The sequence below is a fragment of the Mirounga leonina genome, unplaced genomic scaffold, assembly GCF_011800145.1.
Source record: "Mirounga leonina isolate KUSES-001 unplaced genomic scaffold, KU_Mleo_1.0 Mir_204, whole genome shotgun sequence".
NCBI classification, from domain to species: Eukaryota; Metazoa; Chordata; class Mammalia; order Carnivora; family Phocidae; genus Mirounga; species Mirounga leonina.
The window spans coordinates 13,039,033-13,056,770 of record NW_023270513.1 but is presented as its reverse complement, the minus strand read 5'-3'; positions in this window follow the sequence as shown (position 1 = coordinate 13,056,770).

The following is a 17,738-nucleotide window of genomic DNA, read 5'->3' as shown; positions in this document are numbered from 1 at the left end:
AGACAAATAATTAAGATTAGAGCAGAGATCAATGAATTAGAAACCAGAAACACAGTAGATCAGATCAATGAAACTAGAAGCTTGTTCTTTGAAAGAATTAATAAGATTGATAAACCACTGGCCAGACTTATCCAAAAGAAAAGAGAAAGGACCCAAATTAATAAACTTATGAATGAAAGGGGAAAGATCGTGACTAACACCAAGGAAATAGAAACAATTATTAGAAATTATTATCAACAACTATATACCAATAAACTGAGCAATCTGGATGAAATGGAGGCCTTCCTGGAAACCTATAAGCTGCCAAGACTGAAACAGGAAGAAATTGACAACCTGAATAGGCCAATAACCAGAAACGAGATTGAAACAGTGATCAAAAACCTCCCCCAAAACAAGAGTCCAGGGCCTGATGGATTCCCTGGGGAATTCTACCAAACATTCAAAGAAGAAATAATACCTATTCTACTGAAGCTGTTACAAAAAAATAGAAACAGAAGGAAAACATCCAAACTCATTCTATGAGGCCAGCATTACCTTAATCCCCAAACCAGGCAAATACCCCATCAAAAAGGAGAATTTCAGACCGATATCCCTGATGAATATGGATTCCAAAATCCTCAACAAAATCCTAGCAAATAGCATCCAACAATACATTAAAGGCTCATCCACCACGACCAAGTGGGATTTATGCCCGGGATGCAAGGGTGGTTCAACATTCGCAAATCAATCAGTGTGATAGAACACATTAATAAGAGGAGGGAGAAGAACCATATGGTCCTCTCAACTGATGCAGAAAAAGCATTTGACAAAATACAACATCCTTTCCTGATTAAAACTCTTCAGAGTATAGGGATAGAAGGAACATTCCTCAAGTTCATAAAAGCCATCTATGAAAAACTCATGGCAATTATCATCCTTAATGGGAAAAGCATAGAGCCTTTCCCTTAAGATCAGGAACACAACAAGGATGCCCACTCTCACCACTATTGTGCAAAATAGTACTAAAATTCCTAGCAAAAGCAATCAGACAACAAAAAGAAATAAAAGGTATTCAAATTGGCAAAGAAGAAGTCAAACTCTCTCTTTTTGCAGACGACATGATACTTTATGTGGAAAACCCCAAAGACTCCACCCCAAAATTACTAGAACTCATACAGCAATTCAGTAATGTGGCAAGATACAAAATCAATGCACAGAAATCAGTTGCTTTCTTATACACTAACAATGCAACTGTAGAAAAAGAAATTAGAGAATCGATTCCATTTACAATAGCACCAAAAACCATAAGATACCTTGGAATAAACCCAACCAAAGAGGTAAAGAATCTATACTCTAGGAACTACAAAACACTCATGAAAGAAATTGAAGAAGACACAAAAAGATGGAAAAACATTCCATGCTCATGGATCGGAAGAATAAACATTGTTAAAATGTCTATGCTACCCAGAGCAGTCTATACCTTCAATGCCATCCCAATCAAAATTCCAATTACATTTTTCAAATTGCTGGATCAAACAATCCTAAAATTTGTATGGAATCAGAAAAGAGCCCGATTTGCCAAGGAAATGTTGAAAAAGAAAAACAAAGCTGGGGTCATCATGTTGCCTGAATTTAAGCTATATTACAAAGCTGTGATCACCAAGACAGCATGGTACTGGCAAAAAAACAAACATATAGAGCAATGGAAAAGAATAGGGAGCCCAGATATGGACCCTCAACTCTATGGTCAAATAATCTTTGTCAATGCAGGAAAAAATATGCAATGGAAAAAGACAGTCTCTTCAATAAATGATGCTGGGAAAATTGGACAGCCACATGCAGAAGAATGAAACTCGACCATTCTCTAACACCATACACAAAGATAAACTCAAAATGGATGAAAGACCTCAATGCGAGACAGGAATCCATCAAAATCCTAGAGGAGAATAGGCAGTAACCCCTTTGACATTGGCCACAGCAACTTCTTTCAAAATACATCTCCAAAAGCTAGTGAAACTGAAGCAAAAATGAACTTTTGGGACTTCATCAAGATAAAAATCTTCTGTACAACAAAGGACACAGACAACAAAACAAAGAGGTAACCCACAGAATGGGAGAAGATATTTGCAAATGGCACTAGAGATAAAGGGCTGGTATCCAAGATCTATAAAGAACTTCTCCAACTCAACACCCAAAAAACAAATAATAAGTCAAAAAATGGGCAGAAGACATGAAAAGACACTTCTCTGAGGAAGACATACAAATGGCTAACAGACACATGAAAAAATGTTCATCATTATTAGCCATCAGGGAAATTCAAATCAAAACCACACTGACATACCACCTTAAACTAGTTAGAATGGCAAAAATTGACAAGGCAAGAAACAACAAATGTTGGAGAGGTTGTGGAGAAAGGGGAACCCTCTTACACTGTTGGTGGGAATGCAAGTTGGTACAGCCACTTTGGAAAACAGTGTGGAGGTTCCTGAAAAGACTAAAAATACACCTACGCAATGACCCAGCAATTGCACTCCTGGGTATTTACCCCAAAGACACAGATGTAGTGAAAAAAAGGGCCATATGCACTCCAATGTTCATAGCAGCAATGTCCGCAATAGCCAAACTGTGGAAAGAGCCGACATGCCCTTCAATAGATGAATGGATAAAGATGTGTTCCATATATACAATGGAATATTACTCAACCATCGGAAAGGATGATTACCCAACTTTTACATCAACATGGATGGGACTGGAGGAGATTATGCTAAGTGAAATAAGTCAAGCAGAGAAAGTCAATTATCATATGGTTTCACTTATTTGTGGAACATAAGGAATAGCATGGAGGACATTAGGAGAAGGAAGGGCAAAAGGAAGGGGGAGGGAATAAGAGGGAGAGATGAACCATGAGTGACTATGGACTCTGAGAAACAAACACGGTTTTAGGGGAGGGGATTGGTTAGCCCGGTGATGGTTATTAAGGAGGACACGTACTGCATGGAGCTCTGGGTGTTATAGAAAACCAATGGATCGTGGATCACCACATCAAAAACTAATGATGTATTGTATGGTGACTAACATAACATAATAATATGAAAAAAATAACTCAAATTATGTATAGCAAACGTTAAGAAATTTTTGACATTGAAAAAAAAAAAGAAAATCAAAATCATAACATGCATCTTTTTTGACCACAGTACTATGAAACTAGAATTCACTCAGAAGGAAAAAAATATATATATATGGAAAGACCACAAATACATGGAGCCTAAATAACATGTTACTAAACAATGAATGGGTAAACCAGCAAATAAAAGAAGAAAGAAGAAATTAAAAAGTACCTGAGAACAACTGAAAATAAAAGTACAACAGTAAGACCTTTGGGATAAACAAAAGCTGTTTTAAGAAGAAAGTTTATAACAATAATGCCGTACCTCAAGAAGCAAGAAAAATCTCAAAGAACCTAAGCTTACACCTAATGGAGTCAGAAAAAGAACAAAAAAGAACACTTAATCCAGCAGAAGGAAGGAAATATTAAAGATTAAAGCAGAAATAAATGTTATATAAACTAAAAAAACAAAACAAAAAAAAACACAAAAAACAAAAAACAGTAGAATAGACTGATGACATCAAGATCTTGTTCTTTGAGAAAATCAATAAAATTGATAAATTTCTGGGCAGACTTCTCAAGATAAAAAAGAAAGGACTCAAATAAATAAAATCACAAGGATTAACCAAATTGATAAATCACTCTGCAGACTCATCAAAAAGAGAGAGGTGACTCAAATAAACAAAAACAAATGAAAGAGGAGAAATAACAACCAACACCACAGAAATACAAACAATTATAAGAGAATATTATGAAAAACCATATGCTAACAAATTGGAAGACCTGCAAGAAATGGATAAATTCCTAGAAACATATAAACTACCAAAACTGAAACAGGAAGAAATAGAAATTTAGTACAGACCAACAACCAGCAAAGAAATTAAATCAATAATCAAAAAATTCCCAAAAAACAAAAGTCCAGGATCAGATGAATTCACAGGCAAATTCTACCAAACATTTTAAAAAGAGCTAATACCTATTTTTCTCACACTATTTCAAAAAATAGAAAAGGGAGGAAAACCAAAATTCATTCTTTGAGTTCAACATTAATATAAAAACCAGATAACAACACCACAAAGGCCACAAAGAAGAGAACTGTAGGTCAGTATCCCTGATGAACATAGATGCAAAAATCTCAACAAAATACTAGCAAACCAAATTCAACAATACATTAAAATTATCATTCACTGTGATCAAGTGGGATTAATTCCTCAGTTATAAGAGTGGTTTAATTTGCAAATCAATCATTGTGATAAATCACATCAATAAGAGAAACAATAAGGACCATTTGATCATTTCAATAGAAGCAGAGAAACATTTGACAAAGTACAACATTCATTCATTTTAAAACCTCCAACAAAGCAGGTTCAGAGGGAACATACATGAAAGTAATAAAGGCCATATATTAAAAACCCACAGCTAAGATCAGGAACAAGATAAGTATGTCCACTCTCATCACTTTCATTCAACATAGTACTGGAAGACTTAGCCTCACTCTAAAAATAAATAAAATGCATTCAAATTGATAAGGCAGAAGTAAAACTTTCACTGTTTACAAATGATATGATAGTATATATAGAAAACTCAACCAGAATATGCTAGAACTGATAAATGGATTTAGTAAAGTCTTGAGATACAAAATGAATGTACATAAATCTGTTACATTTATACACCAGTAATGAAACACAGAAAAAGTAAGAAAACAATCCCCCTTACAATTGTACCAAAAGCCATAAGATACCCAGGAATAAACTTAACCAAAGAGGTAGAATATCTATATTCTGAAAACTTTTATGAAAGAAATTGAAGACAACACAAAGAAAAGGAAAGACATTCCATACTCATGAAATGGAAGAAGTATTGTTAAAATGTCTCTATCACCCAAAGAAATCTACATATTTAATGCAATTCCTAGCAAAATGCCACCAGCATTTCTCACAGAACTAGAATAAATAATACTAAAATTTGTATGGAACCACAAAAGACCCAAATAGCCAAATAGCCAAAGCAATCTAGGAAAAGCAAAGCTGGAGGCATCACAAATACCAGACTTCAAATTACATTACAAAGCTGTATTAATCAAAACAATATGGTACTGTGACAAAAAATAGACATAGGTCAATAGAACAGAATAGAAAAATGAAGGGGGGGAATTGGAGGGGGAGACGAACCATGAAAGACTATGGACTCTGAGAAACAAACTGAGGGTTTTAGAGGGGGAGGGGGTGGGGGATGGGTTAGCCTGGTGATGGGTGTTAAAGAGGGCACGTACTGAGTGGAGCACTGAGTGTTATAGGCAAACACTACATCAAAAACTAAAAACTAAAAAAAAAAAAAAAAAAAGAACAGAATAGAAAACCCAGAAATGAACCAACAACTCTATGGTCAATTAATCATTGACAAAGCAGGAAAGAATATCCAACTGGAAAAGGACAGTCTGTTCAACAAACGGTGTTGGGAAAACAGCACAGCAATATGCAAAAGAAAGAAACTGGACCACTTTCTTACACCATACACCGAAGTAAATTCAAAATAGATCAAAAACATAAATGTGAGACTTGAAACCATGAAAATTCTAGAAAATAAAGGCAGTAACTTCTTTGACATCAGCTGTAGGAACTTTTTTCTAGGTATGTATCCTGAGGCAAAGGAAATGAAAGCAAAAATAAACTATTGAGACTTCATCAAAATAAAACAAAAACAAAAGCACAAGACTTCTGCAGAGTGAAGGAAACCATCAACAAACTAAAAGATAATCTACAGATTGGGAGAAGATATTTGCAAATGACATGTGATAAGGGGTTCATATCCAAATGTGTAAAGAACTTGTAAAACTCAACTCCCAAGAAACAAATAATTCAAAGGTAGGCAGACAACATAAACAGACATTTCTCCAAAGAAAACATACAGATGGCCAACAGACACATGAAAACCTTCGCATCATCACTTATCATCAGGGAAATGCACATCAAAACTACAATAAAGTTTCACCTCACACCTGTCAGAATAGCTAAAATCAACAACAAAAGAAACAACCGGTATTGGCAAGGGTGTGGAGAAAAAGGAATACTTGTGCACGTTTGGTGGGAATACAAACTAGTGCAGCCACTGTTGTAAATGGTATAGAAGTTCTTCAAAAAGTTAAAAGTAGAACTACCTTATGATGCAGCAATCACACTACTGGTTATTTATGTAAATAATACAAAAACATTAACTCAAAGGGATATATGCATCCCTACATTTATAGCACCATTATTTACACTAGCCAAGATATTGGAAGCAGTCCAAGCATTCATCAGTTGATGAATAGATAAAGAAGAGGTGGTGTGTGTGTGTGTGTGTGTGTGTAATGGAATATTATTCAGCCATATAAAACAATGAAATTTTGCCATTTGCAATGACGTGGATGGAGCTAGAAGGTACAATAAAAAAGGGAATAAGTCACTCATAGAAAGACAAATACCATATGATTTCACTCATATGTTGAATTTAAGAAACAAAACAAAAGAGCAAAGGGGAAAAACAAGAAAGGGAGAGAGAGAAAAAGAAAGAGAGAGACAGAGATTAAGAAATAGAGTCTTAACTGTAGAGAACAAACTGATGGTTACCAGAGGAGAGGGTGGGGGAGTTAAGTAAATAATGGGGTTTCAAGAGTGCACTTGTCATGATCAGCACAGGGTGATATATAGATTGTTGAATCACTGTATTTTACACCTGAAACTAATATAGCACTGTATGTTATATGGAACTAAAATAAAAACTTTAAAAATATTTGTAAACATGCAAATAATTTTTAAAAAAGCTTTCACATTGGGTTGTCAAGATGAGAAAGCTTTTTCATTTGGATGTGAGGAAGAGAAGTCAATAAGTATAGGCAACTGTGCTAAGAACATAACTGTGAAGAGGAGGGAAAGATAAGAGAAAAGCAAGAGCTCTGTATGAGGCTTGATTTTTCTCTTTTCATTTGTTCTTGTCTGTAAGTTCCTTATGTTCTTCTTTAACAACTTAAAAAAAAACAACTATGATATAATTTAGTGTGTTTATATGTTTATGGCAATAGAATACAAGCCACAAAATTCTGATACATGTGATCAGGGCTGGTATTGTGTCTCCAGTTATCATAGATACAGCTTTTTTAATCTTTTTTCCTCCATTTCCTAGTACACGGCTTCTATTATCAAGATCACATCATAGTTTAAATGGCAGTTCAGGAGGCACCTGTGTGGCGCAGTCAGTTGGAGATTTTTATCCAATCTCACAATTTCCACTTTTTAATGGAGTATTTTTTTTTACTTTTTTGCATAATATAATTATCAATTTGGTTTGGATTAAGTCTACTATCTTGCTACTTTTTTTTTTTTTAATTTCCAATCTGTTCACTGTTTCTTTGCTGACTCTTGGTTTTGTCTCAGGTCATGATCTCAGGGTCATGAGATGGAGCCCCGCAAGGGGCTCTGCACTCAGCAAGGAGTCTGCTTGAGATTCTCTCTCCCCCTCTCCTTGCCACACCCAAGCTCTCTCTCTCTCTAAAATAAATAAATAAATATTTAAAGAAAAAAATGGCAGTTTGGCCTATGTATTAGATCCATTTTATCATGATTAGGAAGGAGACAAGAACAGATGGCAAAACATTAACCCACCTGGCTGAGTTCACCTCTTATAATTACACCTTCCAGATGCAGTGGGAAAAGTGCAACAAAGGATGCCTAACAGAGAATATTACATTTACCTCACAGGCTGAAGCGATCTTCTTAGTTTCTTATCGAAGAAAGACTAGGGCCTAATATCAGAACCTCATTTTTACTTTCCATATTTTGCAGTCTATAATCATATGCAGTAAAATTACATATGTTCTGACTTTGAGGGTGGACTTAGTAATTTTCAAGAATTCATTTGTGGGTTAAATAAAGCAGCCACTCAGGAGCTATATCAGGACTATTACAATCAAGAGTGTGATATTATGGACTACTTGGTAAGCAGGAAGTCTTATGGAATACTAACTCCATTAAACTCATTTCCTTTTTTGTTGCTATTCATTACACAGTATCTTGGATACTCAAATTCCAGAAATTTAATTGAATTATTGACATAAAAGTAATTGACCAATCCATTATGAACAAGGTATCTCTATTGCTCAGTTCATTTGACCATAGGACAAAAATGCAAAAGTTGCAGTTTTCTAGCCCCACATTACTCTGGCATTGCTTCTTCTCCACTTTGAATTTAAGTTGTTAAATATCTGCAAAATAATAAGACCTTATACCTACAGAAATGCTAAGCCCTTTACATACGTTATCTTATTTAGTATTTATAAAAATCTGGCCAAAAATTTGTTATTGCCTACAATCTGTAGTAAAGAAGCTGAGGTTTAGAAAGATTCAATAACTTATCTATACATAACTTTGTGGTGGAAAGTACACCATCTTATAAACTATGCTCCTTAAGAGTTTTTTATAATGTATGGTTTTGACGATCACATGCCTGTGATTTGGAGTGGTACATGTTCAAATGATTATAAAAATTGTAGTAGGTTTTTATTCATTTTAATATATTTGAAAAATAAAACAGGTACTTTGCTGATATTAAGTGGAGGGTTACATAAATGTCAATTAGATCAACCTGGTTGACAGTGTTGTTCAAGTCTTCTATATACTTACTGATTGTGTAAATGTTCTATCAATTATTGAGATGGAAACTGAAGACTCAAGCTATAATTGTGGCTCTGTCTCCTGTATTTTGAAGCTATATTTTAAATGCATACACTTTCAGGATTGTTATGTTTTTTTAATAATTTAATACTTTTATTGATATAAAAACCTTTCTTTCATGTTCTGAAGTCTATTTTATCTGATATTAATATAGTTATTTCAGCTTCATATTGATTAATGTTTTGATGGTATATGTTTCTATATCCTTTAATTTTTAATAAACCTAAATAATTTTATGTATATTAAGATTCCTTCATACAGCATATAATTGGGATTTACATTTTTAAAAAAATTTATTGACATATAATTCACATACAAACACTGTAGAAGTTTAAGGTGTACAGCATAATGACTTGATTCATATATATTACAAAATGAGTAATAAGTTCAAAAATAAAGAAAGAAAGAAAACACTTCCATTTACAACAATATGTATTGACCCTGAGGTCATTGTATTAAGTGAAATAAGTCAGACAGGGAAAGACAAATACTTTATGTTCTCACTTATGAATGGAATAAAAAAAAAAAAAAAGCAGAGAAAAGAAGACCAGATTTGTGTGTTTACCAGAGGCAGGGGGTGGAAAACTGGATGGACATGGTCAAAAGATAGAAACATCCAGTTATAAGAAAAATAGGTACTAGGGTTCTATATTTTTATCCAATCTCACAATTTCTACTTTTTAATGGAGTATTTTTTTTTTACTTTTTTGCATAATATAATTATCAATTTGGTTTGGATTAAGTCTACTATCTTGCTACTTTTTTTTTTTAATTTCCAATCTGTTCACTGTTTCTTTGCTGTCCTCCTTCCCTCCCTCATCTTGAATTAATGAATATTTTTGGCAATCCCATTATATCATTACTATGGGCTTAATTACTACTTTAAAAAGTATTATTGGTATGTATTTTTATATCCAAGCAGTTAACAACTGGAAATTGATATTAAAAACAATATTCATTTTTCAACATTATCAAATTATAAAATAATTATATATATAATATTATATATGCATATATATCACAGTGTCAGTCAAAACCCAGTAAACATTTTGTAGAAATTTACAAATTGGGGCACCTGGGTGGCTCAGTTGGTTAGGTGACTGCCTTCAGCTCAGGTCGTGATCCCAGAGTCCTGGGATTGAACCCCACATTGGACTCCTGGCTCAGTGAGGAGACTGCTTCTTCCTCTGACCCTCTCCCCCCCATGCTGTTTCTCTCTCTCTCAAATGAATAAATAAAATCTTTAAAAAAAAAAGAAATTGACAAATTGATGGTAAAATGTACACTGAAATGACAAAGCCCTAGTATAACCAATATAAGTTTGAAAAAATATAAGCTATTTAAGGATCTTAGACAACCTTATATCAAGAATTAGTATAAAGTGGGCACCTGGGTGGCTCAGTTGGTTAAGCCACTGCCTTCGGCTCAGGTCATGATCCTGGAGTCCCAGGATCGAGTCCTGCATCGGGCTCCCTGCTCAGCAGGGAGTCTGCTTCTCCCTCTGACCCTCCCCCTTCTCATGCTCTCTCTCTCTCTATCTCATTCTCTCTCTCAAATAAATAAATAAAATCTTAAAAAAAAAGAATTAGTATAAAGCTATAGTAACCAAGACAGCGTGATAATGGTGAAAGCAGATCCATAGACCAATGGAACAGAATAGACACACTGAAAATAGATCCTTATACATATAACCAACTCATTGTAAATAAAAGCAAAAAGCAATTCAGGGGTGAAAGGACACTTTTTTCAAGAAATGGTTCTGGAGCAATTGTATATACATCCAAAAAAAATTAACATAGACACAAACTTCACATTTTACACAAAAATTAACTCAGAATGGGTTATACAAATAAATGTAAAATACAGAAATATAAAATATATAAAAGAAAAATTAGAAAATCTGTATGACTTTGGTTTTGGTAATGAATTTTTAGATACAACATCCAAAGGATTATCCATGAAATACAAAAAAGAAAAAGAGAGAGAAAAAGGTAAGTTGGATTTTAATAAATGAAAAACTTCTGGTCTGCAAAAGATACTGTTAAGAGAATGGAAATGCAAACAACAGGTTGTAAGTAAATATTTGTACAATATACATCTGATAAAGTACTTGTATCCAAAATATACAAAAAAATTCTTAAAATAAAAAAAAGAAACAACCCAATTAAAAATGAGGAAAATAGCTAAACAGACATGTCTCCAAAGAAAAATTATATATGGCAAGTAAACATAGGAAAGGATGCTCAAAATAAATTATTATTATGAAAATGCAAATTAAAATAACAAAAAGATACCACAACACACTTATTAAAATGGATAAAATCCAAAAATATGACAATACCAGTTGCTGATGAGGATGCAAAGAACAGAAAACCCATTCATTGCTTCTGGGAATTCAAAATGGTTCAGCAACTTCAGAGAACAGTTTATTAGTTTCCAATAAATTAAAGATAGTCTTACCATATGATCTAGCAATCATATTCCTCTAAGTATTTACTCAACACATTAGAAGACTTATGTGTATGCAAAGACCTGTGTGCAAAAGTTAATTACAACTTCATTTATAATTACCAGTGACTGAAAGCAACCAAGAATGCTTTTGATAAGTGAATAATAAAACATACTGTGGGTACAATTTAAAACTGCATATTATTTGTTGATAGGAAGGAACTATTGATATGCTTAGCAACTCAGATGAAATTTAAATATATATGTTTAAATAAATAAATAAATAAATAAATAAATAAATAAAGGTATTTTCTATACCACTATAGTGTTGGATAGGTAGAGCTATAGCTTTATCAAAACCCAAATAATTTCGGGGTGCATGGGTAGCTCAGTTGGCTAAGTGTCTGACTCTTAATTTTGGCTCAAATCATGATCTCATGGTTGTGAGGCCAAGCCCCATGTCAGGCTCTTTACTCCACATGGAATCTGCTTGAGATTCTCTCTCTTTCTCCCTTTGCCCCTCACCCCAGTTGCACTCTCTCTCTCAAAAGAAATAAAATCTTAAAAAAAAGAATTTTACAACACATAGCATGAACCGTAATGTACCCAAATTAAATATAACAAGTCCAGGTGTTGGAGGAATCTCAGAATAGAATCTTGACTGTGATGAACAAATCTAATTGGATGATATAATCTCACTGAAGAGGCATATGGAAAAGGTGTTTACCTAAGCAGGTTTAAAACTGAAGACAAACGGAACTCTACCATAAATACTGAGTTGTTTTTCACAGGAGCATGGGTCGGTAATTCTGACACCTATGTTTTTACTGGGGTTGAGCAATTAAGACCAGAAACAAGATTATCTAGTGATGAGACACCAAATTACTATATTCTACTGATTGGGGACAGTTTTTTGTTTGCTTGTTTGTTTGTTTTTAATTAATTAATTAATTTTGTGGAATGGGTAAGGCTACCTGTGGGTAGGAATGATATGAGCTGTTCCTAGGTTTGAAAAAATGGGAAAGTATATATCCAGGCTGGTCATAATATAATTTTCTCTAGATACCATGGCAGTAACACCATGAAAGATAGTTGCAAGTCTGATACACAGATTATTCTTGCCACTTGTTAAAAACAATTCTGTTGACTTTGATAAAGAAACTTCATGATGATAATCACTAAGATCTGATAATTGGTTTTCTTATTTGCATGACTGTTTGCTTCTCTTTTGTTTTTTTAATGTGTATAATTCTGGCTGTGTAGAATTGCATTGGAATGTTAAAAAATAAGACATTTTATTTCTTCTACTAGGGTGTGAGTTTCTTTTTTTTTTTAAGATTTTATTTATTTGAGAAAGAGAGACACAGCAAGAGAGGGAGCACAATCAGGGGTAGTGGGAGAGGGAGAAGCAGGCTTCCCGTGGAGCAGGGAGCCTGATGTGGGGCTCGATCCCAGGACCCTGGGATCATGACCTGAGCCAAGGGCAGATGCCTAATGACTGAGCCACCCAGGCACCCCAGCTGTGAGTTTCTTGATGACAGAGTGTATTTCTTATATAATTTATAATACTGCACACTACTGCACATACTCTAGGTACTATTCAGTAAACATTGGACGATAAATAAAATTTCAAAAGATCACATCTTCCAACATGTGAAGGAGATATTTTACATTCAAACAAAGATTTCAAAATAAGAGAATGATTTGCTTTAAGATTTGCACAATTCCTGGTTAAGATATTAGTTACCTTTACAGTCATAATATTTATCACCATTTCTTATAAGTTAACATAAAAATACCGTATGACATTTGCACTGTGGACTGGGAATGGAGACAGAGAGAAACATATCAAAGCGAGAATTAAAGAAAAGGTGAGAAACAGGAGAAAACTAAACAGAGGTAGAGAAAAATAAAGAAAAAAATGTGGGGCCACAGAAAGAGACAAAAATAAAAAGATACAACCATGGAAAGTGAGACTGGGAGGAAAGATAGAAAATAGAAAGAATGAGAAAGGGTAAAAAAATAGGATAAAAAATATATACAAATATAGAGGAACTATGAGAAGAAGTAGAGAAAGTCTGGGAAAAGGTAGATAAGTGAGATGATTTTGGATCAGAGCAAGCATACTCCACCCCTTCTCTCTCACTGAATGCAAATATAAAACACTTTCACAATGAATAAGTCAGCTATCTGTGAATATGAAAAGTAAATTATACCAGGCAGATTGGGGAAGAAGATCAGAATTCAATAGACCACAAAACCAGGGTTGAATTGTCTGTTCCCATCCTCCCACATTAGTATTGCCTCAATAGACTCAAAGAAAGCCCACAGTTCAGAGGTTCACTCTCAGTGCAGACAGAAAGATCTTCAGGAGAAGGCCTTGCACTCTTGCTTAATGAAAAAGAAAGATAATACCAAAAATCAGAGAAACTAAGATAAATACCTTTATTTTCATCTGCCCAATTCCACTCCAAAATCTAGTTAACACTGTAGTATCACAGCTGGTGCCCAGCACTCTGAGAGAAGATATTCTTTTTTCCCTGACTAGAAAACTTGTGTTCCCAAGAAATTGTGATACCCACTGCATTGTTCTTGTTCCTTTAATTGGCCTGTGCTATACACATCCCTCATAGGACTGCTTTTGCTCTATCTCAAAAGTTTTGGACAGTTGTGCTTTCCTTTTCCTTTTTTCCATTTTTTATTTCTTCTTTGAATTCCTGCTTGACCCATTCTTGTTTAGTAGCCTGTTGTATAACATCCATGTATTTGTGGTCTTTCAAATTTTTTCTTGTGGTTAACTTCAAATTTCATACTATTGTAGTCAGAAAATATGCATGGTATAATATCGATCTTTTTGTACTTGTTGAGGCTTGATTTGTGACCTAATATGCGATCTATTCTGGAGGATGTACTATATGCACTTGAAAAGAATGTGTATTCTGCCACTTTATTCTTTATATTTTATTAGTATTTTTCATTTATTTTATTATTTTTTAATTCCTTTTTAAACTTCTTTTATTATTTTTTAAATCTGTATTTATATTTTTTACATATTTTTATTTTTGTTTATTTTCATTATTTATATTTAATATTATTAGTACTATTAGATTTAGATTCTTTTAACAAACAAACCAAAGCACACCTAAGATGTATTTGTTTGTTTGTTTGTTTGTTTGTTTGTTTTTCTTTTTCTTTGTTTCTGTTTTTTGTTTTTCCTTCTTCTTTTCTTTTCTGGACAAGATGATGACAAAGAGAAATTCACCCCAAAAGAAAGAAGAGGAAGTGGAACTCATGGTCAGGGATTTAATCAATGCAGATATAAGTAAGATGTCTGAACTAGAATTTAAAACAATCTTAAAGATACTAGCTGGGCTTGAAAAAAGCATAGAAAACACTAGATAATCTGTTACTGCAGTGATAGAGCTAATATCTTGTCAGGCTGAAATTAAAAATGCTGTAACTCAGATGAAAACCTAAATAGAGGCCTTAAAAATATAGATGGATGAAGCAGAGGAGCAAATCAGTGATACAGAAGATAAAAATATGGAAAATAATAAATCTAAAAAAAAGGGAAAGAAAGGTAATTGATCATAAAGGTAGATATCAGGAACTCAGTGACATATTAAAACATAATAACATTCATATCATAGGAGTCCCAGAAGATGAAAAGAGAGAAAAAGGGAGAGAAGGTTTATGCAAACATATTATAGCTAAAAACTTCTCTGATCTGTGGAAGGACACAGACATCAAAATCCAGGAAACACAGATAACTTCCATTAAACTCAACCATAACCAGTCATTGCCAAGGCATATCATAGTCAAATTCACAAAATACACAGACAAAGAAAGGAATCCTGAAAGCAGCAAGGGAAATAAAAAAGTCCTTAACCTACAAGGGAAGACAGATCATATTTGCAGCAGACCTATCCACAGAAATATGGCAGACCAGAAGAAAATGGCAGGAAATATTCAATGTGCTGAATGGGGAAAATATGCAAGAATTCCAAGAACATCCAAGAATTCTTTACCCAGGAAAGCTGGCATTCAGAATAAAAGGAGAGATAAAGTGTCCCAGACCAAAAAAAAAAAAAAAATTAAAGGACTTCATGACCATTAAACAGGCCCTGCAAGAAATTTTAAGGGGGGCACTGTGAGTGGAGAAAAAAAGCCTAAAAGCAACAAAGACTATAAAGGACCAGAGAACATCACCAGAAACACCAACTCTCCAGGTAACACAATGGCACTAAATTCATATCTTTGAATAATCACTGTGAATATAAATGGAATAAAAGTTCCAGTCAAAAGACATAGGATATCAGAATGGATTAAAAATGAAACAAAACAAAACAAGATCCATCTGTATGCTGCCTAAAAGAGAACCATTTTAGACTAAAGACATCTGTGGATTGAAAAATAGGGGGTGGAGAACCACTTATTATGCTAATGGCTCTCAAAAGAAAGCTGGAGTAGCCATAATTATATCAGACAAACTAGATTTTAAAACAAAGACTTAGATAAAGAAGGGCATTACATAATAATTGAGGGGTCTATACATCAAGGAGATCTAACAATTATGGGGCGCCTGGGTGGCTCAGTCAGTTAAGTGGCTGACTTGTGATCTCAGCTCAGTTCTTCATCTCAGGGTCATGAGTTTGAGCCCTATGTTGGGCTCCACACTCACACTGTGTGTAGAGCCTGCCAAAAAAAAAAAAAATCTAACATTTGTAAATATTTATGCCCCTGCAACATGGGAGCACCCAAATATATAAATCAATTAATAATAAACATAGAAACTCATTGATAATAATACAATAATAGTAGGGAACTTTAACACCCTACTTACAGCAATGGAGAGATTATCTACATACAAAATCAACAAAGAAACAATGGCTTTGAATGACACGTGGACCACATAAACTTAACAGATATATTCAATACATTTCATACTCAGGCAACAGAGTACACATTCTTTTCAAGTGCTCATAGAACATTCTCCAGAATAAATCACATACTGGGTTACAAATCAGCCCACAAGAAGGACAAAAAGATAAAGATGATACCATGCATATTATCAGAACACAATGCAATAAAACTTGAAGTCAACCACAGGAAAACAAAAATGGAAAGACCTCAAAACATGGAAGTTAAAAGACCACCCTACTAAAGAATGAATTAGTTAATCAGGAAATTAAAGAAGAAATTAAAATATATGAAAATAAATGACCATGAAAATAGGACAGTCCAAAATCTTTGGGATGCTGCAAAGGCAGTCATAAGAGGGAAGTATATTGCAATACAGGTCTGCCTCAAGAAGTAAGAAATATACAGCTTAACCTTACACCTAAAGGAGCTAGAAAAAGAACATGAAATAAAACCTAAGTCCGTCAGAAGGGAAATAAAGATTAGAGCAGAAATAATGATATAGAAACAAGCAAACAAAAATAGTAGAACAGATTAATGAAACTAAAAGCTGGTTCTTTGACAGAATTAATGAAATTGATAAACCCCTAGCCAGACTTAACAAAAAGAAAAGAGAAAATATCTAAATAGATAAAATCATGAAAGAAAGAGGAGATATCACAACAATTACCTCAGAAATACAAACACTTAGAAGGAAACACTATGAAAAAATATATGCCAACAAACTGGGCAACCTGGAAGAAATGGACTAATCTGAAGAAATTTACAAACTACCAAAACTGATACAGAACAAATAGAAAACTTGAACAAACACATAAGAAGCAAAGAAATTGAATCACTAATCAGAAATCTCCCAACATACTAAAGTTCTGGATTAGATAGCTTCCCAGGGGAATTCTACCAGACATTAAAATAAGAGTCAATGCCTATTCTTCTCAAACTGTTCAAAAAAAAAAAAAAGTGGAAGGAAAACTTTCAAAAAAACAAAGACCCCACTGAAAAGGAAAAATTACATTTCAATAGCCCTGATGAACATTGATGCAAAAACTCTCAACAAAATACTAGCAAATAGAATTCAATAGTACATTAAAAGAATTATTCACAATGAACAAGTGAGATTTATTACTGGGCTGCAGGTGTGGTTCAATAATCTCAAATCAAACAATGTGATACAAAACATTAATAAAATGAAAGATAAGAGCCATATGATCCTATCAATAGATGCAGAAAAATAATTCAACAATTTACAGCATCCTTTCTTGTTAAAAACCCTCAACAAAGTAGGGATAGAGGGAACATACCTCAACAACATAAGGGCCATATATGAAAAACCCACAGCTAATATCAACCTCAATGGGGAAAAACTGAGACCCTTTCCCTTTTGATCAGGAACAAGACAAGTATGTTCACTCTCACCATTACTATTTAACAATGTACTGGATGTCTTACTTTCAGGGATCAGAAAACAAAAATAAATAAATGTCATGCAAATAGCAAGGAAGAAGTCAATCTTTCACTATTTGCAGATGACATGATACTCTGTAGAAAACCTTAAAGACTCCACCAAAAAATTGCTT